Source organism: Megascapheus bottae, chromosome 17 (genome assembly GCF_031878675.1).
Source record: "Megascapheus bottae isolate mThoBot1 chromosome 17, mThoBot2.hap1, whole genome shotgun sequence".
NCBI lineage: Eukaryota > Metazoa > Chordata > Mammalia > Rodentia > Geomyidae > Megascapheus > Megascapheus bottae.
In genome coordinates, this window is record NC_143525.1 from 49,766,767 (window position 1) to 49,789,663 (window position 22,897).

At 55.0% G+C, this 22,897-nt stretch overlaps 1 protein-coding gene across 2 annotated transcripts in view; it reads right to left on the reverse strand.

The window, feature by feature from the left end:
• Tbc1d16 (TBC1 domain family member 16) overlaps positions 1–22,897 on the reverse strand; it is a 42,118-nt gene that overhangs the window by 12,096 nt on the left and 7,125 nt on the right. The gene's annotated exons all lie outside the window — the stretch shown is intronic.

A 22,897-nucleotide genomic window follows, 5' to 3' on the forward strand; every position in this document is an offset into this window, starting at 1 on the left:
GTTCGGCGGGAAGGAGTAACTGCACAGCGCTCTGCGCAGGCGTGGCGGCCACGGGGGACGAAGGAGGGTTTTACACGGGACAGGCTTAGACTGGTTCTCTGTAGATCACTGGTTTGAGTAAGGAAACGCCTGGAGCATTAGCACAATGAACCAATCAGGAGCCAGGAGCTGGTGGCTCACACCAGTAATCCTGAGACCTGGAGGATTCCAGTTTGAGGCCATCGTGGATAGAAAGGCCTGTGAGACTCCATCACCAATGAGCCAGCAGAAGAGCTGGGCTGGGGTCTTCAAGCCCCAGTACAAGTACCAGCACCCCCCCCACCCATAATGGCTAATACTTATTAAATTGTGTACGTGGATACCCTCTCCTCTGGTGTCTTTGCTGCATGTAATTCTGAGAGCAGTCCTATTATGTGAATAGGTTTTTGCCTACTGCACAGAAAGTGAAAGGGAGGCCCACAGAGGTTAGGCAGCTTGGCTGCCACAGTGTCAGTGAACACTCCACAATGGATACAAGGAGCGGAAGTCCCATTGCCACATGGTTGTGAGAGCCTCAAGATAGAGCGCTGGGCCAACCTGCCACGCCACATGGGCCACCAAGCTTGCCAAACACCAGGCAGGGCTTCAGGGAGGCTGGGGTTCAGGCAGAAGGTCCCTGCTGGTTCCCTAAATGTTTGATTCCAAACCAGCAAAGAGCCCAGGGAGAGAAGGGCCAGGAGGTACCCTGCCCGGCTACCTGCCCCCAGGCACATGGCTGCAAACATCCTTTTCCGCCTTCTTGGGGAAAATCATTTGCGATAAGTAATTGATTCATTAAGTCAAGACTCCATGTATGCTTGGGGCTATGGGCTCAAACTGGAGCAAGGCTAGCAGAGGCCTCCATTCCCTGGTTAAGTGGGCCCCATCTAGCAGGTATGGCCTCAAAGACCTCTAGGATCTCATCTGCTCCCCCCCCTCCCGCCCTGGGGGGGGGTAGGGGAGGGACTGCCACATCTCCAGCTCCCAGTGCTGGCTTGGCACAGAACACGCACACACATGCACGCACATGCATGCACACTTTTAATATACTTGGAATTAAGATGCAAAGTGTGACCTTGGGAGCTAGATACTTTTTCAAAAGGGAGGACTTCAAGAAAAACTGAAATCCTTTTTTTTGATGATCTTTCTAGGTAGATATGTGAAGCAGTCTGGTTTTAAGAGGATTTGAGTTGACGGGTGCCAGTAGCTCACACCAGTAACCCAAGCTACTCAGGAGGCTGAGATCTGGGGATCGCAGCCGGGAACCAGCCTGGGCAGGAAAGTCCATGAGACTCTTATCTCCAATTAACTGCTCAAAAAAGGCCAGAATTGGTGCTGTGGTTCAAGGAGTCCAGCCCTGAGTTCAAGCCCAAGGATTGGCAAAAGAGAGAGAAGAGGAGAGGAAGGAGGGAGGAAAGGAGGAGGAAGGGAGAGAGATGGGTGGGGGAAGAGAGAGAATTTATGTTGCCAATAATCTGGTTTGTTCATAAAATGATCGAGCACAAGACATTAAAATAAAAGTATGTGGTGGTTTATTCAGGCACCCAGGTTGCTATTATGTGAAAGCATCCTACAGAGAAGGCTAGAAGATGCTCAGCTTAGAAACATAGTTTCAGTGGAATTTCACTCATCCATTACAAAGAATAAGATGTTGCCACCGGCAGGGAAATGGATAGACCAAGAGCAAATCATGCTAAGTGAGGCAAAGCTAAGCTCAGAGAGACAAAGACGCATATTTTCACTCATATGTGATAGCCAGATCTAAAACCTACCTGAACATGACACAGTCACACTAAAGGAGACCACTGTTGGGGAGAACCCAAGGAGGAGACTTCTCTGAACATTTAACAATAACTATTTATCTAAACAAATACCAGGAAATGCAAACATTCTCTTAAATTGTTATTATCAAGGTGACATACAGAGGGGTTACAGTTTTAAGACTCAGGTGATGAGTACATTTCTTTCCGGCAAATGTCACCCCTCCCCTCCTTCTCTCCCAGGTCTTCTATCCCATCCCCTGTGGTGTCGAGTTCCACTGTGCATTGGTTTACCTTTGCTCCTTCATTTCTGTGCCCTTAAAACATGTTTTTTTTTTCCCCCTATTGTTACTGTTCTTGTTGGTATCTGATTTTGTTTTTGATTTTTTTTTCTTTGTAGGGGAGGCAAAGGGGGTGCAGAAAGAGAGGAAGGAAGGGTGATGAATGAATCCTGCTATCCAGCATACACTATGTGGGCAGGGATGGGAGGGGAAACGAGGAGAGTGAGAAAGGCAGTGACCTTGTCATTATCTGGTTTATGACGTGGTAACCCTTCTGTACAACACCTCTGTCGACAACAAACATTATATTACAAAACCTAAGCTGGAGGGACAGATGGTGAACAAATGCAGCAGTGGTGCTCACTGGACACTGGAAAACATGGGAGGGAACGGGAGGGAAAAACAGAGGGAGGGAAAGAGGTGACGTTGCCCAAAAAGAGATGTCCTCTTCACCTGACTTACGTAACTACAACCCCTCTTACATCACCTTTCTAATAACAATATTTACAAAAACCCCCACCTGCGTATGCATGTGTGTCTGCACATATATGTAAGTTCTAGGGCTCAAATGCAGGGCCTTGCACCTTTGCTTAGCTTTTCACTCAAGCTGGTGCTCCACCACTTGAGCCACAGCTCTCCTTCCAGTTTTTTGGTGGTTACCTAACTTCCCTGCCTGGGCTGGCTTTGAATCAGATGCTCAGATCTCAGCCTCCCGAGTAGCTCTAGAGGCACACTTCATTTTACAAGCTCCCGATTCCCTCCCCGTCCTTGATGGATGAGCAGGACACAAGCCTGGGTGGCAGCAGCCCTGGCCAGCGTGGGGACCCTGCCGTAGTCACGCTGGCTGACCGCTGGGCGCGGTGCAGGCTCCAGCCACACCCATTCCCACAGGAGTGGCTTGGGTTCCCTTTGAGGACGAGGAAGCATTGGTGGGACAGGTTCAGCAAGGAGGACAAGGAGGGTGGCCACCTGCTTCCCCTGTGAGTTGGTGACCGTCTCCTACCTCAGCCGGATTTCCCACTTTCCCCGAGGGGGCAGGCTGGCTGCACTCCACCCAGGGCACAACCGTCCAGCCCCTCCCTCTGCAGGAAGCCCCTGGGAGAGGCCAGTCTGTCTGTTTTTATCTGTAAAAAAAAATGTTTTTTGTCTTTTCTCTTTCCATATGGGGGAATCAAACCCAGAACACTGCTCTTTGCCAGGCAAGTGTTCAGCCATAAGCTATATCCCAGTAGAAGCCAGCCTAGCGGCCCCCTCAGTCCATAACCCCCTCAGCCCGTGACCCCCTCAGCCCCGAGGCCTTGTTAGCCCTGCACCCCACAGCTGCAGGAACCTGCTATTACCCCGAAAATCTTCCTCGATCCTTGGGTAGGGCTTTTTATTTCTGGACAGCAAGTTCTACTTCTTCTCCTCTGGATAACTCAACATCAGGAAAACTGGCTTATGAAATTCAGGAGAACAAAACAGATCCCATCTCCTGTCATCGACCAGGCCGGTGTCACCCGGACCCCAGCTCTGGCCAACCCCAATGTCTGTCTCCGCCAAGTCCTGTCCCACCCTGGGCCCAGCTGGGGTGGGGCTGGAAAGGCCAGGCAGCCTGGAAGCTGGGTGCCCCAAGCCACCACACAAGTCTACCCTAAAGGGCCAAAGAGAAGTACTGCTTCTCACTCCCATAACCGACAGCGGCAGACACGGGCCCAGCCCCACTACCCCAGACCTGCTGGAAGCACTTTCTAGCAGTACCTGAGTCTGCCCACAGCACCTGTTCCCCAGGGCAGAGGACCAGGGCCGGGGAGGAGCTCTATGTTTGCTAACCCTTCCCCACCACACAAGGAACCCCAGAGACACACAAGATCCCCACCTCTGTTACCAACCCACCCTGCAGATCCAGACTGAGGGGCCCAGCGGGGCCCACAACCCTCTCTGTTCAGATGTCCACCTGGCACATACCCCTTTTCTCTGGCCCCTGTCCCTCCCGGCTTGGGGCACTGCCTCCTGGAGGCTTTCTAGTGCTGGAACAGATAGAAACTTGGAAGGAAAGCTGGGAGGAGACATGAAACGGGCTGGCAGCAGTGTGGGTGCCTGTGTGGGATTGGCTCCTGCAGTGCTCGTGGCCCATCAGTCACACCCACGTCCTTCCTGACCAAGAAATGTCCCAATGCGACAAGGAAACATCCTCTGGGAAGACCGGGTCAGGAATGCTAGTGGAAACTGATCTGTCACAACCACCCTCCAGGTTCTGAACCCAGCAGCACCTTTGTAACTGAGCCTGGGAGCCTGTCCAGATCCAAGACCTGCTCTCAGGTCTGTCCAGGAGGCTGGAGCCTGTAATCCTGAGATCTGAGGACTACGCCGGGCAGGAGAGGCCGAGAGACTCAGATCTCCAATTAACCACCAGAAAACTGGAAGTGGAACTGTGACTCAAAGTGGTAGATCACTGGCCTTGAGCAAAAAAACACAGGGACAGCGCCCAGGCCCTGGTTCAAGCCCCATGTCCATCCCACGACAGCAACAAATGAGGAATGCTGAGGAGAGCTGAGTTCTCCAGCCTCTCCCTCTGTGCACAGGGGCCAACACAGCAGGGGGGGTGAGGCCCCCAGTCCTACACTCTCCCTGATAACGGACCCAGGAGAGACCATGGGTAAGGCTCGGCTGCTATGGTGACGGGGATATGAGAGGAATAAATCGAATAGCCAACCCCAGTTTTTGTTTAATTTTCATTGCTGGGGCAACTGTACTGCTCATAACTCAGTCTTCATCTCCAGGACAGTCCTCCGTGCCCAAGGTCACCTCCTCTCCAAACTGACAGAGAGTCCTGGCAATGAGTTTTAGAGCTTTCTGAAGTCCTCTCTCTCTCATGCCCCTTCCCTACCCTGGAGTAGTAGTACAGGTCCTGGACCCCATCTGAAATCCTACCATGTACATACACTAGGTCCTTCCCCAATCCTGTTCTGTAGATTCACTAGGTCCCTCCCCCAATCCTGTTCTGTAGATTCACTAGGTCCCTCCCCCAATCCTGTTCTGTGGATTCACTAGGCCCCGCCCCCAATCCTGTTCTGTAGATACACTAGGCCCCGCCCCCAATCCTGTTCTGTAGCTAACAGTAGGCCCTGCCCCCAATCCTGTTCTGTAGATACACTAGGCCCCGCCCTCAATCCTGTTCTGTAGCTACACTAGGCCCCGCCCTCAATCCTGTTCTGTAGATATACTAGGCCCTGCCCCTAATCCTGTTCTGTAGATACACTAGGCCCCGCCCCAATCCTTTTCTGTAGATACACTAGGCCCTGCCCCTAATCCTGTTCTGTAGATACACTAGGCCCCACCCTCAATCCTGTTCTGTAGATACACTAGGCCCCGCCCTCAATCCTGTTCTGTAGATTCACTAGGCCCCGCCCCCAAGCCTGTTCTGTAGATACACTAGGCCCCGCCCCCAAGCCTGTTCTGTAGACACACTAGGCCCCGCCCCCAAGCCTGTTCTGTAGATACACTAGGCCCCGCCCCAATCCTTTTCTGTAGATACACTAGGCCCTGCCCCTAATCCTGTTCTGTAGATACACTAGGCCCCGCCCTCAATCCTGTTCTGTAGATACACTAGGCCCCGCCCCCAATCCTGTTCTGTAGATACACTAGGCCCCACCCCCAAGCCTGTTCTGTAGATACACTAGGCCCCACCCTTAATCCTGGGGGAGAATTCCCACACTCCAAATCAAACATTTAGGAGGACAGCAGGGACAAGACGAGCCTGGTGGGTAGCAGCACTCTGCACCCTCAGCCCCTGACCCCATGGGGAAGGAGACACCTTACCCCAGGCCCCAGAGCCCCTTCTCCACCTCTCTGCCACCTACTGAGGTGACCAGTACCCCCAGAGCAGGATAATCTGTGCCCTCAAGGTAGGGAGAAGAGTTAAGCGTCTATGCCATAGGTCTGAAGGTGGGTGGCCAGCTCAGCCCCATCAGGTTTAAAACACATGCGAAGCTTACTCACTCTTCCAAGCAGAACTGCAGACTGTCTTCTATGATTAACATCAGACACTCCTGAGCAGCGCACGTGCCACACAGCAGCGTGAGGTCAAGCCAACCACCGGCTGGAGCCACCTGGCTTTCTGCTGACCTCAGAGCTCAGCAAGCCATGCCTGGACAGGTGATCGATGCTGCCTCCAAGGTGGCAGGTCAAAGCAGTAAACCTAGACGCCGTGACCGCTCGCCAGGATGGGGCTTGTACTGTAGACCCGGCTTTGTGTAGTCACAGGAACCAGTTCCATAGGGCTGAGAGAGCATTCTCCCACAAACGGATCAGCCACTCCTGCCCTAGAGCCTGCAATGGTCCAGCTGGGGGTGGGGCGGCACCAGGCCAGGCTGTGCCGGGCAGAGGGTCTGTGGCCATAAGCAGAAAAGGAGAGGCAGAGGGGGATCAATCACTGCTCTTCACCCAGGCAGCGGCCAGGCTCCTGGAGCAGAGCTGCTGGGGCCAGCAGGACATACGTCCGTCCTGGCTTGGGTGATTAACTCGATACCACGTGAGCATGCACCGGGCTAATTACGAAAGGTATAAATTACAGGGAGGAAGGGCACATCCTTCAGGTTTATTACCAACACAACCGAGGAGAAGATAACCAGGCCAGGCCTCTCTCTTTCCCTTTGCCAGCCAGCGTAGAGAATGCACCGGCCCCTCAGGCACTGTCTCCATTTTAATTTTTCTTTAGTCAAGTGACCTCCCCAGTTCCCGGGGAGAATGAGGAAGAATTTTACTCAACAGCTAACTGCTGTACGAGCACACGTCTGATGGCTGCACTGGCGGGGTGGAGAGCGCTGGCGGGCGCTCTAGCTAGCACTGCTCCACCACACGCACTGCTCGTTATGGGCTGGAGACGTGGATGGCAGGAATCATGTTTTTCCCCTCTCCCCGAAGGCATTTGCAAATGTGCTTGGAGGCTAAGGGACACGGGATACATCTAATAAATACAGCAAAATAATTAATAGCCTACGTGGTCTGGAGACCGCTGCGGTGGCTCCGGCACCAGGCTAAGCTCTCACGTCCCTTCCATCTCTTCTGGCTTCATGGCCGAGGATAGAGAATACATAATATCTTGCCAAACTTGAAAGGAATGGAAAATCCAATTAGATGAGGTTCCCCCAGTTTCTTCTGGCACCGACTGTGGGGACAAGCAGGAGAGTTCTGAACCAGGGCGTGTGCGCTGGCTGTGTGTGGCACCAGCTCTGCATGGCACAGCTTGTGTGGCCCCGGCATTCATGAGCATGTCTAGGGAATGGGGCATGGCCTAGAGAAATGAGAACAGAGTTCTTCCAGGCAGGGGGAGCCATCCCTGCCAGAACCCGGGACTGGGCAGGAACCCCGGAGAACAATGCCCTCTGTATCCAACACGGCAGGGATCCCAGCTCCCTCCAAGTGAGACCACAGAACCATCTGACACCCAACCGTCAGGTGCCAGGCAGACAGGGTGGGTCACGTTGGGAGAGGAGAAGGGTGCTGCTGTTCCAGACCCACCTGGCTCTGTGGGGCCAGACGCCATGGGCACCTAAGCTCCTGGGCATCGGGGGAAGTGAACGTGCAACCTGTTGGATCCATGCTGCAAGGTCTCGGCAGGAGGAGGAAAACCCTGGCCTCCTTCATGGTCCCCAAGAAGCCCTGGACCAGAGCCACCAGCAGAGACTAGAGGATGGCTACGCAGCTAGAGGCAGGCCCTGTCATGGCTGAGCAGGGACCATGCTTCAGACTCAGGGGAGTTGTGCCCAACCCAGGCAGCCTTCTGGCTGGCCCTCCCCGCAAGGGTGTGTGAGCCTCCCAGTGGCCTTCCGGTTGGCCCTCCCTGCAGGGAGCACCTGCTCCTCCCTAGACCTCAGGCCACACAGCCCACGACTGAGAAAGGCAGCCACCCACGCCAGGGACGATGGTCTCCCAGTTCACAGAAATGGAATGGTCAATCAGCACCCAGGCTGGTGGTTTCCCAACTCACGTTCCCCTAGGCAACAGGAAGATGGAATGAATACTAGTAATAATTTGACTAAATTTAGGTGTTCCCTGTAGGCATCTGATTAAATTTCATGAACTCTTTTTCAGGCAACCAGCCCAAATTCTCCTACTCTCTTTCTGCTCCCACAACCAGACTGTGGCTAAACAGGGGGTCTCTTGGCCCTCATAAAGGGTCAGTGAATTCCGATTAATGGGCCAGAATGTCCCTCTCTGGAGTGACCAGACAATCAGAACAGGGTGTCTGGGAGGTAAGCAGTGGGAGTTTGGGAGGCTCTGTTGTGAGTGGGGTAACCGAGGTTTGTTCCAGAAAAGCAGCAGGTAGTTGCCAGGCACCCGTGGTTCATGCTTTACTCTCAGCTACTGGGAAAGTTGCGCTCTGGGTGATCACAGTTCAAAGCCCACCAGGGCAGAAAAATCTATAAGACTCCATCTCCAAAAATAGCCAGCAAAAAGTCCAGCTGGAGGAACAGCTCAAGTGGTAGAGCACCATCCATGCAAGCAAGCTGCAGGGTACCACCACCAAAAAAGAAAAAAAAAAAAAGCATGTGTCCACAGAAGCAGCAAATCTTAGGGGCTGGAGTATCTGCATTTCCCAACGAGGACCCAGTGGTTTGGAGACATTCCCTGCCAAGGAGAGGTCTGGGTTCTGAGAGTGTGGACTTCGGGACCACCCCACAGTTTCCTTCTCTCTCCTCCTAGTCCAGATCCAGTCACCGCCTGGGGCCCGATGGCAGAGGCAGCGCAGCCTGACTGACTCATCCTCTTCTAGGGCACAAAGCAGGTGCCAGGGTGAGGCCTGGCACTGTGACCTTGACCAACAGGGTCCTAAGGGCTGCCCTGTGACCACTCTGGGCTCCATGCCACACTGCAGTCCCAGGGGCCGCTGGCATCTGGACTAGGCATTGGCCACACACGGAGTTCCTTCACTCCTGCCCACAGGAAGCATGGCGGAGCCCTGCTGGACCCCGTCCCTGCAGGAAGAAGGGACCCACATACCTTCCGGCTTTGCTCCTTGTACCTGCCTTCAGCTCTCCAGCCTCTGGGCCTGGTTTTGGGTGAACTGGAGGGTTGGCTGGTCAGAGCTTGGCTCAGAATGTTTAGAACCAACTGCCATTGGTTTCTTTTTCTTTTTTGCCAGTCCTGGGCTTGAGCTCAGGGCCTGAGCACTGTCCTTGGGTTTTCTCAAGGCTAGAGCTCTACCACTTGAGCCTCCGCACCACTTCTGGCTTTTTTCTATGTATGTGGTACCGAGGAATCGAACCCAGGTCTTCGTGCATGCTAGGCAAGCACTCTATCACTAGGCCAAACTCCCAGCCCCTGCCATTGGTTTCTAGAGCAAAAAGGCTCCTCTCCAGCCAGGGCCCCGTCTCAGGGAGGGCTGGCTCCTGGGCCACCTGGCAACTGGCTATCAGCTGGCTGTCTCCCTGACAGCTATTCCAAGATGGCACCTGGAGAGGTTCTGAATGCCCCGGGGAGGCCAGTACCTTTTCATCTTAAATACAACTGCCCCAAAGGAGACGGCGAGTGACCAAACATGTGGAGAGACAGAATTGTCAGGTATGATGACATGCAAAGGACCACAAAACTCCCATCTTTGTGTTTTTGTATGTTAGTATTGGGACTTGAACTCAGGGACAGGTGCTGTCCTTTAGCTTTTTCACTCAAGGCTAACACCCTACTACAATAAGCTACACTTCTAGTTTTTTAGTGGTTAAATGGGGTCTTACAGATTTTCCTGCCTGGGTTGGCTTCAAACCATGACTCTCAGCTCTCAGTCTCCTGCACGGCTAGGATTACAGGCATGAGCCATCAGTGCCCAGCTCAGAACATGGTTATTAAACTGTTGCATTAACAAGTTGCCTCCTGAGTGGAAGAAGCCAACATTGGGGCAAAACAGGTGCCCTTGGCCTCAGGACTGCACGCTGCATGCTCGCAATCCTAGCGACGTGAGACTCCATCAAAACTGATGGCTGGCTCAGTCATGTGGACCTGTCATCCCAGCCGTGAGGGACTCTAAGTGAGGCATGCCTGCCACCCACAGCCACACAGGAGAGCCCAGCAGGAGGCTGGCCTGGGTGCACAGCGAGGCTCCGCCTCCAAAAGAACCAATGCAAAAAGGGGCTGGCGGTGTGACTCAGGTGGAGGAGTGACTGCCTTGCAAGCTCCAGGCCCTGAGCTCATTCCTGGGTACCACAAAAAGCAAAATTAAACGTATGGCAATGGGGTTTTCCCGGGTCACAAGCACAGGGCCTCAGTCCCAATGGCTTCCTGGGGTTCGGATGCAGCTCCCAGCAGCGTCTGTGTTAGCTTTCATTATAGACTATAGACATCTAAACACCTTAGCTACCCTGCCTTCAGTTATACCAAGGCTCACACTCAGGGCCTCATGCTTGCTACGTAGGCCTCTACCCCTTAAGCCTTCCTTTGTCATTTTTCTTTTTTTTTCTTTTTTTTTTAATAAATTGTTTTGTTCTCATACTGGTATGACTTGGTCCTTTACCACCTGCTCATCTCCCTTTTCTTTTTTTTTTTTTTTTTTTGCCAGTCCTGGGCTTGAGCTCAGGGCCTGAGCACTGTCCTTGGACTTTCTCAAGGCTAGAGCTCTACCACTTGAGCCTCAGCACCACTTCCTGCTTTTTTCTATGTATGTGGTACCGGGGAATCGAACCTGAGTCTTCGTGCATGCTAGGCAAGCACCTTAACCACTAGGCCAAACTCCCGGCCCCCTTTGTCATTTTTCATATAGAGTCTCCTGCTTTTTCCCAGGCCAATCTCAACTACGATCCACCCACCTCCACCTCCCAAGCAGCTGGTCTATAGGCAGGCAGGACGGCACCTCGCCTGTCTTCATTAGGGCTAAGGCAATGGTGTCACACTGTTCCTGTCTGGGCTGTCAGGCTCGGTGGGCCAAGGAAGGGGCATGTTATGGAGCTAACGCCGGAACTAGGACTTTTTTTTTCTTTTCTGGTCAGGAGCTGGAACTCTGGGCCTGGGTGCTGACACAGCTTTTGTGCTCAAGGTTGGCACTCTACCACTTAAGCCACAACTCCACTTGCAGCTTTTTGTGGTTAACTGGAGATGAGTCTTATGGACTTTCTGCCCTGGCTGGCTTTGAACCTTGATCCTCGGATCACAGCCCCCTGAGTAGCTAGGATTACAGTCTGAACCACCAACGACTGGCATGAAGACATTTTAAAACTAATTTAAAAAACAGGGCAGCTGAATGCCACCCCAAGGCCAGAGGGGGTGTCTTTAGCCATCTCAGCATGCCATGGCCTCACTCTTGCTGGGGATAAACCCTGGGGACAAGAGTCCGTCTCATGTGCCATAAGCAGATGCCTGCCCTTCACCCCGTTAGAATACGCCTGCCTGTGCCCTGATTGGCTCTGGGGTAAGGCCAGCCTGGTCCTATTGTCCAGGGTCCTTGTGGAAGCCTCTTCCATTGATCTCCATTTGCCTTTCAAACATGCATTTCCCATCTCGTAAACTGTGCTAAATGCTATTTAGTAGCTAATTAACTTTCCATGTGAAGATGTCTCTTAATTGCATGCTCTGCCCGGCTCTGCCTGGCTCCACGGGGACCTGAGCTGTCCGAGGGTATTTGTTCTGCCGACTCCCACCTTCAAGGCACAACTTCAAGCCCAGCAACCAACTGCCAATCATGAAGGCAGAGGTCAAGCAGGACCAAATTAGGTGCTGCCAAACTTGCTGGGCAAAGCCTAATTTAAATAAAAAAGCAAAAAAAAAGGGGGGGTTATGAAGGGTATTTTTCCCGAGGAAGCTCTCTGCTAGGTGCAGGCTCTTCTGCTCTTGGGCGCTGCTGATTTTTTGCTTTGAAACATTCTAACCAGAATCCATTTCTCTGTTGACTGTGCTAGGGCTTGCCATCCATCACACGGAGAGATAATCAGAAAATAAAAGCCTCTGATTAGCACTTGCATAAATCACGATGGCGCCAATTACTGCACAGGCCCCTTCCCCCACCCCGCCTGGAGACGCAGGAGGCAGCCAAGGTGGGTGTCTGATCAGGGCTGAAAGTCACCTAAGGCTTTACTCCCCCAGCCCAGACTGTCTTTGTTGGACAGTCAAGCACAGGTGTACATCACAAGTCAATGTGCCAGGGGGCCCCTAGTTGTCCCCCAAGATAGAAGTCCCACCCAAGCCGAGGTTTCTGATTGGCCTGAGTGCCCCATTCTGAGTCGGGGCTTATGCCTCCCACAGCATCACCAGCCCTACATGCCATCTCTCCACGGCACGGCCTTCCTTCAGAAGACAAAAACAGACGAATGCCACCTCTGGCCAAAGCCAAGGACGCCAGCTAGCTGCACCTGCATTTATCCAAGGGTAAAGGGTGAAGGTGCATGCCCCCCCTTCCTGGCCTCTACCATGGGAGAACAGCCTTGAGTTTGGAAAGCAACATCATAGTGTGTTCTCTCTGCCTTCGGGATGTGGCAAGCCTGGCCCTGCTGAGACGAGCTGGCCACCTGGCCGCTGTTGGGTCACGTGGCTGGCCTGAAGCCCTGGCTCAGCTGGGGAAGGGCCTCGGAAGGAACTGGACCTGAGGCCACTGTCCTCCCTACCCCCCATCCACAGACCTGCTGTTGCACCTGCTCACGAGCCCTCCCAGGCCACCTGGGCACAAATCCACAGAGGGACCCAGGCCTCTGGGTCCTCCTGGAAGGTCAAGATCAGGCTGGGCCCTCAGGAAATGGTGCCCTCTTCCTGTCATGATCCCGGAACCTCTCCCGGACATCCTGGTCTGCTTGGGCCAGGGGACATGCATTTCTTTGGGCATGGTTGTTTTTTTAAATATAGTAAATGGGGGGGTGTCAAGACGAGGGACCACTGATCTCAGGAGGTGAGGGCTGTTGGGGGAGGGGCCACTGTGCTCAGGAGATGAGGGCCTCGGTGAGGCAGGCTGTGTGGGGGAGGGGCTCCCAGGTCCATGGCTTACACAGGACACAACTTCCCCCAGCTGACTCTCCCCGGCTCTGCAGGTTCTGTTCACTAGAGGAGATTTAAGGCAGAGCCAAGATCTGGACCGCGATGGGTCCTGGGATCCTGGGACCACAGACACTGCAGGCTGCTGGGCAGTTCGGCTTCCTGAAGCTTAGAGCAAGGGAACCTCCGAGGCGCAGGGGTGGGGGCCCGGCGCCCTCCGAGGCGCCTGGAGCTGACTGGGACTTCAGGGAACGAACACACACACACACACACACACACACACACACACACACACACACACACACACACACACACACACACACACACACACACACTGTAGGGAGAGGAAAAAGATGGCCTGAGCTCCCAGAAATAATTTTATTTATTTTCTTTGAACATTCTCCTGACCTCCCCAGGAGGTGCTGCCTGGCCACCAGCCCGACGCATGCAAGCGTCTACCCAGTCTTTCATGTGCTCCCCAAAGGCACCAAAGAATCAACACCGCACAGAAAGTCACACCACGCGCCAGGCCGCACTGCACCACAGCCTGGCCTCTAGCTGCGCTGTGCCGATTTGTACAAACACGATGTTTTTCCTTCATCCACTGTGAGGGTGGGCCCACAGGCTGGCTGTGCTGCAGCCCACGACCCCCACCCATGGGGGCTGAGGGCCGAATCTAACAGGGGCCACAACGGACAAGACAATGGTTCAACATCTCTCACACCAGCCCAGGCTCCCCGTGAACTCAGGTCCACATAATTCTGCCATCTACACAACAACACCACAGCAACTGTCATGGAAAGGGGAAGAACCCACTTTAGGGCCACGAAGGGTTTGTGCAGAAGGTTCTATGCACAAAAGGTGGGTTCGTTCATCAGCAGTGGGCCCCGAAGCAAAACCTATCAGGCTTCTTTTGTCCATGAGGTCTACAAAAGTCAAAGTAACTCTGCAAAGACGATGAAGCAGGTCGAGCCAGGACAGGAGCACGGCAGCTGAGCAGCTACTCGACCCCCAAACCCCGGACTCATCTTGGGGCCCCAGCACCCACAAGGCGCCTTGCCAAGGAAAGCCTTTCAATGAAAACAAGAGGAGGAGGCTGAGATTTGGGTATCAAGGTTTGAAGCCAGCCTGAGCAGACAAATCTGAGACTTCTACCTAATTTACCAACAAAGTATCTGACTGGAGGTGTGGCTCAGGGGTAGAACACCAGCCATGAGTGAAAAAGCCAAATGAGACTGTGAGACCCTGAGTTCAAGCACCAGTACTTGGTGTGCACACACACACACACACACACACACACACACACACACACACGCACGCACGCACGCACGCACACACACACACACACACACACTCAGAATGCCCCAAAAGAAGTTTCTGAAGTTCAGAGAAACAGAGGCAAGCAGACACACCTCCATCCATCACTCTACAGAGGCAAGCGTAGCTGGTACCCCACAGGACCCCCCAAGGGTAAGTGATAGCCCAGAGCTGCCCTGGCAGGGACCCCCAGGTCCCCTCACCCTTCTGGAGGGAGCCCCAGGGTGAATTACAACACCCCCAGTATGGGAACACATTGTGCTCATTAAATAATTGGAGCGAAGTTCCAAAGCAGAAGTCCCCTTTGGGCCTGCCCTGAAGGCTGGCCCCCTGCTGGGTGGACACACAGGTCAGCATAAGCTGGGCCTGGAGCTAGCTAGCTCTGCCCCCTCCAAGAGGGCAGCCGGGTGAGGAAATCTGGCTTCCCTGCCCACCCTAAGGACAGTCCTGATACATCCTAGCTGTCTTGACTTCACGCCAAAGTCGGCACAGCTGTAGGCCTTCCGTCCTTAGCTCTCATAACACCAGCATGAACACGGAGCACACACGAGGCTGTGAACATATGTGGACAGCAGGATTTGATGCAGTCATCCCTCTGGACTGGGCAGTAGTGCCAAGAGCACTGTGAGTACCAGAGTCCACGGATGTTCAAGGCCTCAGATCTGATCCCATGGCAAGCACACAGAACTGTAGCATGCCTGGAGGACTGTGGCATGCAGACAGAGCTGTGGCAGGCAGGTAGAGCCACACATGCTATGCGTTGTCTCGAGATGACTTACAATACAGCACAGTGGAAACGCCGTGTAAATACTAGTCATGCCATGTTGTTCATGGAACAAATAAGAAAGAGTCTGCACATAGTCTAAACAGATGTTTTTCTGTTTCTCTCTCTCTCTCTCTCTCTCTCTCTCTCTCTCTCTCTCTCTCTCTCTCTCTCTCTCTCTCTCTCTTGTACTGGGTCTAAGGCTCTACTACTTGAGCCACAGCTCCACTGCCAGCCGTTTTTCCAGTGGTTAACTAGAGATCAGAGTCTCACAGATGTTCTTGCTTGGGCTGGCTTTGAACCATGACCCTTAGATCTCCGTCTCCTGAGTAGCTAGGATTACAGGCTTGAGCCACCAGCGTCCGAGGATTTCTGATCAGCACAGGTGGTAGCAGGGGGAGGTGACTGTCTTTTCCCTGCTGGCAGGCAGGCTACAGGCACATCTCCAGCATGGTAACAGGCTGCGTCAGGCCAGGGCCCAGCTTCCAGGAACAAGGACCTGATGAGTGCATCACTGGACTCCTGCGTTGTCCCAGTCAGTCCTGGGGTGGGCCTGGCAGGGGGGACAGGGTGGTCCTTGCTCCAGCTGGGGTCACTGTGGATTAGCTGCTCTAGGAACCCCTCCACTGCACTGGAAACACGGGTGTCTGCATCACTGAAAGAGGCTGGGCCATGCCAAGGGCCTGCACCTTCCTGCTGGTTCCTGGACAGCAGGCTACCTTCCTTTCCTGCTTCTCCAGTGGTCCTGGCTCCCCCACCCACAGAGCCCACAGCAGGCATTGCCACCACTGCTGCAATGCAGACACTAGTGCCTTCACCTCAACCCAGGAACCAGCCTGATGCACAAACAGAGGGGCGTCAACAGCAGCGATTATTACTGAAGAACAGTGGCAGAACCGGTAGGGAGGGGGAGCCTGGGTAGCATAAGGCCGGGTGCCATCCCCAAAGCAGTGCTGGAGGGTCCCGGGGGCAGGCAGTGCTTCACAACCATGGCCACACCCAGACATGTGGCTTGCGTTTCCCCGAATACACTGGGGAGTTCACAGAGACACTGGGAAGTGCGAACCTATCTAACCTTGACAGACTCTTCACGACGGCAACTCAGGGAGATGGCTGTGGCCAGCACAGCATCAGCTCTGAGCTCCACGTTGGGGGGCCAGAGTTCAAGCACAGGTGGCACAGATCGGGCCTCCCGAGGGCTGAGGCTGGCTCAAGTGGAGTCCGGCCAGCCATCTCCCACCTCCCAGACACCGGATGCCCAGAGGGGCGGGAGGTCCTGACAGAGGAAGAGGACAGCCAGGGCCAGGCCTGGCTGGGGCCTGAGTGTCCTCCTCTCCTACAGCAAAGCCAGCCTGGGAAATGCTCTCAGGCACCTGACACCACTCTGGTCAGGCTGCGCTCAGAGGAGGGAGGGGAGGGAGGGGCGGGGTCAGCTAGGGAAGGATCAGAGGCAGGACTTCCCGGTCCTTTGCAGGTGTGAGCATCCGGGAGGGCAGAATGAGAGGAACCCACACACAGCCCCTGCTGGTCTAGGAGAAGGCCGCCCTCTGCTGGGCACCCGGATGCGAGAGGGGGTGGCTGGGGAGGGGGGGAACCCTCCTCTAGACAGGGAGCAGGGAGCAGGGGAGGCGTCAGGATGGTGGTGCCCAGACCTCTCTCTGGGGCAGGAGGAAGTGGGGGGGGAGAGGGGGGGAGGTGGCCCTGCACGGGGTGAGCAGAGGCCCGGGAGGTCCCTCCAGGTCTCTGGTCCTCATTGTGGGATGGCACTGCGGGGCAGGCAGGCGTGGGGTGTGGGGCTGCTAGGGCCAGCCTCAGCACACAATGCAGTCTTTCACCCCAGGTGGGCTGTGCCCTGCCCCCGTGTCCCCTGCCCCCGTGTCCCCAGCATGCCACCATCCCCAGCACAGCAGCTGGTGGTCCAGAAGCTCACAGAACTGTCCCCATCCACCTCTGCCATACTGGCTTCCCACCGGGGGGCCTTTCCTTCCACAGTGGCCCTCCAAACAGGAAACAGGGACTGTAGGAACCACAAACCCATGGAGGGTGGGTGTGTGTGTGTGTGTGCGCACACGCGTACATTCTGTATACATGTGTGTGTGTGTGCGCGCGCACATGTATGCGCGCATGCGTGCACCGACCAGTGTTATTCGACACCCATCCAGGCAGCCAGCCAGCTTCAGAGAGAAGAGAGACAGACCTACCAAAAATAATCCTCCCTGTGTTTAAATATTTACGGAAGCAAGACAGATCCTGATGCCTTCAGCCCGCACTCTGCCCTCAGCACAGCTAAGCAAGAGAGCCTCACTTCCTGCACAGCCACCCTCCCAGGCACACCGCTGCCTCCACCAGTGACCCACAGAAGGGCCCTGCTTTCCCCTCCCGAGCCTGCCATCCTCATCTTGCCAGGTGGCACTGCCCCCCCCAGGGCTCCCCCAGGAAGGCCCTCTGTCACTGGAGGGTCCCATTCTGCTCCGGAAACCACTGAACAAAACAAAATGGCACTGAGTCCTCCAGAAAGGTCTCTCCTCTCTCTTGTGCCACGACAGATAGGGCAGCCCAACCACACCAGTCCCGGCAAGGTACTGAGGCCGTGTTGGGCCCCAGGGCCTGTGCCCAGAAGCCCCTTCTCAGGGTACTGCCAAGAGAGGCTGTGGCACTAACCCCACAGTGAAGCCATCTGCCTGGGCATGGCCCACCAGTGTTCCGCCCGGCCAGCAGGAAGGGACACCGTGTTCACAGGCTCCGGAGCTGTGACTGGGTGTCCACTGGCTCTGGATGGCTGAGGAAACGGATGGAATCCAATTTCCAAACAGATTCTCTGAATCAAGGAAGCCCCTCCTCCTGTGCTCTTAGGGGCAGGGGCAGGGGTGCAGGGAGAGGGGCTGCCTGGCAGGAAGCCCCTCGCCTTGTGTGCCAGGGCTGGTGCTTTGGGAATCCCGGGATGTCTACAAGTTGAATGCAAACAGAACCAGATACAGTAATCCCCCACAAAACAAAAGGTCCCCCCTCCCAGTTTCAGAGAGGGTTTCATCAGGGGTTGGGTTACATTGCAACAGCCAGCCTTGTCCCCAGGGGCCTAGGGTGACCTGCGCGCAGTGCATGGGTGACTGCATGCTCAGCTCACGTGAGCCCTCAGGGCTCTGCTCAGCTGCTGATGTAAGAGCGGCCCCAGGGCCCTGGCTTCCGCTCCTACAGGCAGCCCCAGCTCCTGCCAGAGAGGCCTGTGGGCCCACAGGCCTGTGCAACCCTCAGCCAGGTTGCATAAAGACCCTGGGGAGTTGTGGCTATGGGTGAGCTGAAGCAGGACAGACAGACTAGATTTTCAGGCCCTTCCACAGCCCTCTCCAGGTGCCTGGATCTGCTCTTGTCAGCTCAGGAGGACTCAGAGACTCCTCTCCTCCCCGTCTTGGTGGCTTTAATAGAAAGACACCAGCGGAGCTGGGCGCCAGTGGCTCATGTCTGTAATCCCGGCCACTCAGGAGGCTGAGATCTGAGGATCTCGGTTCAAAGACAGCCCAGGCACAGAAATCGTAAGACTTTTATCTCCAACTAACCATCAGAAAACCAGAAGTGGCACTGTGGTTCAAATGGTAGAGCACTAGCCTTGAGCTGAAGAGCTCAAGGACAGGACCCAGGCCCAGAGTTCAAGCCCCAAGAAAGATTAAAAAAAAAAAAAAAAGGCCAGAGGTGAAGCTGTGGCTCAAGTGGCAGAGCACCAGCCTTGAGCCAAAACTCCACAAGAGCGTCTGGGCTTGGAGTCAAGTGCTAGGATTGGCAGACACGGTGTGGCTACGGAGAGGGAGGCCGGAGGCTCGCTCAGCGGTAAAGAGTGCGTGCCGGGTAAACAGAGACACAAGTTCAAACCCTAGCACCGCTACCATAGCAGAAAATGCAGCTGCAAGACCCACAAAGACACTTCCAGACGAGCTGAAGGGAGTGTGGAAGTGCTCAGGGGACAGAAGGCCAGACAGAAACACGGACGGTCTAATCGACAAATGAGGCAGAAAAGTGGTAAATCTTACTGATGAAAAATGCCAGAACATCTCCAGACCCAGCACCTGCCCAGAATTCCTAGGTCTGGCATCAAAAGCCATGATCCATACAAAAGAAAATTGACAAATTGGACTTGAACTGAGCTTAACGTCATAGACTGGGCAAAATATTTGTGAATCACACTCAACACTGGACTAGTTTTTAGAATATACTGGATTTTATCATGGACTATACTAAAAGCTCAAGGGTAAGGAAACAAAGCCAGTGAGGATGTGGGCTCGAGAATAGCTCTCTACCACTTGAGCCATAGCTCCGTTTCCTGAGTTCTGGTGGCTTTCCTGCCCTGCTGGCTTTGAACCACAATCCTCCGATCTCAGCCTCCGGAGCAGCTAGGATCACAGGCGTGCTTGCACGTGTGGCTTTACGAGAGATGTTCCCCCTAGGTATTTGGGATGAAGGGTCCTGTGCACATTTTCACAGCTCGGGGACCAACCTGCTAAAAATTGTGGTTAAAACCTAAATCGTAGACATTTCTGTTGCATGGACAGGTCCATACGCAGAACCAACAAGACCCAGCTGCCTGTCTCTGCAGCGGTGAACTGAAACACGGAGAGGAGGTTGTACTGCGTCGCCCAGGCGGCCGGCCCCACACCCACCGTCACTTTGGGCTTCTGAGGAAAACGCCTCCCATTTGGCTCTACCTGGCAGCCCCCAGATGCCCATAGGCTGCCTTTGCGCCACTTTTAAGTGCAGTCACCATGGCAACAATTAGCATGCGTGCCGAGCCCCTCCACAGCCCTTTCCAGGGTCCTCTGACTTCACCCTCTCCCTGCCTCATTTCTCCGATGGGGGCCAGAGGCACCGAGGTAACAGACCTTGCCAGGCGACACCTCGGGGATCTCAGGTGAAGGCTCAAGTTCCCAAACGGGCATCTGGCAGCCAGGCTGGACCCCCAGGGCCTCACTGGCCCAGCCCACAGCCTCTCCCTTTCCAACACCGTGTGTGTGCCAAACACACGTGTGCAGTCACACTTCAAAGGGCCGGGCACTGTCCAGACCCAGCCTGAATTCCTTGGCAACCACTCCAAGATCCTGGAGCTGGTGGCAGCCAGTTTCTGGCCCTGCTTGTCTGGGTGTCTCCAGCTTCCTGGCCTGGCAGCGAGACCTCTGGGCGACTCTACAGGACCTGCTGGCTGTTTCTAGACTACCCAGGGGCTGCAGGCCAGCCATGGCACTAAGACCTGCCGCTGCTGTTTCCGTGGTAGCATCCGTGGGACTCCGGGGTGGGCAGGGGTCCCTCCAGGCAGGGGAGCAGCTGGTGACGGCCATCTCGGCCTCAGCGAGGGGGTGGAGGGGGAGGGAGACACGCACACAGAGCCTGCGCCAAGGATTGCAGAAACATAAGGCAAGAAGAGTCTAAGGCAGCCCAGAACAGATTGCAGGGTGTCGAGCGATGGGATGTTTTAAAGAAATAAATCTCAGCTCCCGGTTACCGAAGCACAAACAAATCCAAACAACAGATCGTGGGGAGCAGCAGCCCGCTGCGGGGGGACGGGGAGGGGCGGCAAGGGCTCCCAGAACATCCCGGGGGTGTGGGTGTGCCTAAGGCATTGGGGTGCCCGGGCTGGCTTCAGGGGGACAAGGACACATCTCTCCTTTACTCCTGGCCACTCCATTCTCAAGCTCCCTGGCAGGTCTGTGCCCCCCTCCCTGCTGCAGGGCCCACCAACACCCAACCCCCCCCCCCTGCTCCCCACTGGCTGGAGGGGTCTCCTAACATACCTGTGGTCTTGGCATTCCAGTGCTCATTCCTCTTCCCCCTCCCTCCTTCCCATCCTTCTGAGCACAGTGGTCCCTGGGGGGAGAAGACCAGCGACAGGAAGGGGGCGTGTGAGTCTGCTGAAACCATCCCACAGGAGGAAAGTCCACCCACTGAACCAGTCGCTCGAGCCTGTGGTTCTAGCTACTCAGGAGGCAAAGAGCTGAGGATCGAGCCCAGGCAGGAAAGTCCATGAGACTCGGATCTCCAATCAGCCACCAAAAAACCTGGGAGTGGAGCTCTGGCTCCAAGTGTCCCCGAGCACAAAGCGAAGGCCGTGAGGTCCAGCCCCATGGCTGACTAAGAGACGGGGAGAGGCTGCCATCTGGGAATCAAGAGCAGAAATGTCTGTGGGCTTCTTATCACCGACTAGCAAAAAGCTAGTTGTAGCTCCAGTGGTAGAGCAATCTGCCTTGAGCAACAAAGTTCTAAGGGACAGCACAAAAGCCCTGAGTTCAAATCCCAGTACTGGCGCATGCGAAAAATACTGCAGGCTGCTCTGGAAGCCACCAAAGAGAGGGGTCACATTTCACCTCCAGCAGGGGAGAAAGGCCAGCACCCCAGAACTCCACTGCCTGCTGTACTGTGCAGGCTCACTCTGACTTCCAATTTTATAACCTTCCCAGGTTAACTTCTGGCCCAGTGTCATGGGGGAAGTGGGGCCAAATTGCCCCTGATGCTCGAGAGGCCATCAATAACTGCTGAGTGACCCCTGTGACCCTTCTCCTCCTCAAGGCAGACGTTCTTAAGATATTGTTCCCTCACCCCCTGTGCCCTAAAGGCATCATTAATTTGCCCTGTGCACCCTGCACCATGCCAGTCCTTGCTGGGTACCCACCCTGGGCTCTGGGCCTCTGCTGCTAGCTCCTGGCTGGCTTTAGGGAAAGGTGGACCCTCCTTCGCTGCCCCTGGGAATGGAGCGGCTGTTTACCTGGCCGGCCTTCCCCACTCATTTCCAAGGAAGATGTTCCCAGACCTGCCCTGTGCGGGAAGGGGACCCCCTCTCCACAGAACCACTCTGTGTAGACACTCTCCACGGGAAGCAGAACGTCCAGAGGGGATCTGGATGGCCCAGGACTCCCAGGAAAGGAGCCCTCGCACGTGCAGCATGGCGGGGCCTACGGCACGGACACTGCCATCTGGAAACAGGAGGCTGCTTGGGACTGAACCAGGAGCCCTCCGGCCAGGATGAAAGGCTGGGGTGCCAGGACCCAGAGTCCGTGCCCACAGGCCCACCAGGCCCGTGAGAGCAGGTGGGGACGTGGCATCGAGACCACAAGAAGGTGCTGCAACCCGGAAGCAGACACTGCGCAGCCTGACCTGAAACCCTGACTGCTGACCTCAAAGGCCAGCACCTTTGGCCTGGGGACAGACAGTGGCAACCCTGAGGCTGAGCACAGTGGGGTCGGGGACTGCCCACGGTATGGAGAAAGGCCAGCAGCAGCAGTCTCACTGTGTGCATTCGTTAACAGGACAGCAGGGGAGCCGAAGCCAGCCCCAGGACTGCGGGGCTAGCTAGTCTTAAGTACTTGTTTTTGTCGGGTATGGTGGCTCACACCTGCAATTCCGGCTATTTATCTATCACAGAAGGAGGAGGACTGACCTTGGACTATGCCCTCAGCTAGAAAGTAAGAGAACCTGTCTCCACAAAGAAGCCAAAGTTGGATGCTCATGTCTGTAATCCCAGCTATGGAGGGGACATGGGTACGAGGGTCAAGGTCTTTACACACACTAAAGCAAGCAAAAGCAAAAAACTATAGGTATGGCTCAAGAGGCAGAACACGCGCCCGAGTACTGCCCAAAACAAAACCCAATGCTCATCTTCTGACTAATGTAATTACAAACCACAAATTTTAAAAAAGGAACAGTCTCACAACTGCATTCTTGCAGACACACAGGCACCTGTCTTCCTTCCCACCTGTCTGCCCACCCCTGGGCCATGTCCACAGGTGCCATTTCTGTTGGTGTGGGTGGATGTCCCATAGAAGGAGTGTTCCACTGTGCAGTTGCACACGCCA